Genomic DNA, 1686 nt, shown 5'->3' on the forward strand with positions numbered 1-1686 from the left:
CCCAACATACACATCAGGGATTTCATCAAGATTTGTGACACTTTCAAGTTCAATGGGGTGACTGAAGATGCTATCAAGCTGCGACTCTTCCCATTTTCTCTGAGGGATAAAGCAAAGTGCTGGTTACATTCTCTACCACAAGGGTCTATCACCAAATGGGAGGATCTTGCTCAAAAGTTTCTCACTAAATTCTTTCCCATGGCGATGACTGCTGCAATCAGGAATGCTCTTACTCAGTTATCAGGAATGCTCTTACTCAGTTTGCTCAGCAAACTGGAGAATCTCTGTGTGAGGCTTGGGATCGATACAAGGAGATACGGAGGAAGTGCCCACACCATGGCATGCCTGAATATTTTTATAAACTATTTCTATAATGGATTTGGTGCTACTTTTAGACCTATGCTCGATACAGCATCAGGAGGAGCATTGTGGGCTAAGAGCTACAATGAAGCTTATGAATTGATCGAACTGATGGCTGCTAATGAATACCAGAATCCTTCTCAGAGGCTAACTCAATGTAAAGTAACAAGAATTTTGGAGTTGGATGCAGCAACTGATATAGCTTCCCAACTTCAAGCTTTGACGATGAAAGTGGACTGTTTGGCTAATTATGGAGTTAATTAGATCACAAGTGTTTGTGAGCTTTGTGCAGGTGCGCATGAAACTGAGCAGTGTGCTATTTCTAGCGAATCAGCTCACTTTGTGAGCAATTTTCAGAGATCACAGCAACAAGCTCCAACCACTTATCATCCAAATAACCGCAATCATCCTAACTTCAGCTGTAATAACAATCAGAATGCGGTGCAACAATCTTACCGGCCATACACATTAAAGCAGGATAACCCTCCTGGTTTTCAGCAACCACAATATGCCCCGAGACAATAATTTCAACTTCAGCAGTTACTGCAAGCTAATGAAAAATCTGAATTGGAGGAGTTGAGGCTCATGTACAAGAGCCAAGTTGTGTCTATCAAGACCATGGAAAATCAGATTGGTCAAATTGCTAATGCATTACTGAATCGGCAACCTGGCATGCTTCCGAGTGATACTGAAGTTCTAGAAAAGAAGGAAGCTAAGGAGCATGTTAAGGCAATTACATTGAGGTCTGGTAAGGTTGCAAATCCTGAAAAAGCTAAGACCCCAGAATCTGAAGTCAAGGCTGAAGAAGAAGAAGTACAGAAGGAAGCGGGAGTGGAACCAAGGAAGACTACTGTTAAGCACACTCCTCCTAAGTGTAATACAGGGGAGAAACAGATCTATCCTTCACCTCCTTTTCCTAAGAGGCTGCAGAAGAAAAAGTTGGATAAGCAGTATGAAGAGTTTCTGGAGGTGTTCAAGAAACTTCACATCAACATACCTTTTGCTGAAGCTCTTGAACAAATGCCTAGTTATGCGAAGTTTATGAAAGGTATTCTCTCTAGGAAGGTGAAGCTTGATGACTTAAAGACCGTTGCTTTCACGGAGGAATGCAGTGTTGTACTGCAACAGAAGTTGCCTCCGAAGCTTAAAGATCCTGGAAGCTTCACTATTCCATGCACCACTAGAAAGGTGTCATTTGACAAATGCTTGTGTGACTTGGGATCCAGCATCAATCTGATGCCCTTATCAATCTTCAAAAGTTGGACTTGCCTGATCCAAAGCCTACTTATATGACTTTGCAGTTGGCCGACCGTTCTATTACATATT

The 1686-nt window shown here is 42.2% G+C and overlaps 1 non-coding gene across 1 annotated transcript; it reads right to left on the reverse strand.

Moving 5' to 3' along the window:
- Window positions 1-236: 236 nt before the first annotated feature.
- Window positions 237-343, reverse strand: LOC141716288 (small nucleolar RNA R71). Its single transcript, XR_012573002.1, has one exon. It is a non-coding gene; the product is annotated as a small nucleolar RNA R71 (small nucleolar RNA).
- Window positions 344-1686: the final 1343 nt, after the last annotated feature.

The sequence above is a fragment of the Apium graveolens genome, chromosome 3 (assembly GCF_009905375.1).
Source record: "Apium graveolens cultivar Ventura chromosome 3, ASM990537v1, whole genome shotgun sequence".
NCBI classification, from domain to species: Eukaryota; Viridiplantae; Streptophyta; class Magnoliopsida; order Apiales; family Apiaceae; genus Apium; species Apium graveolens.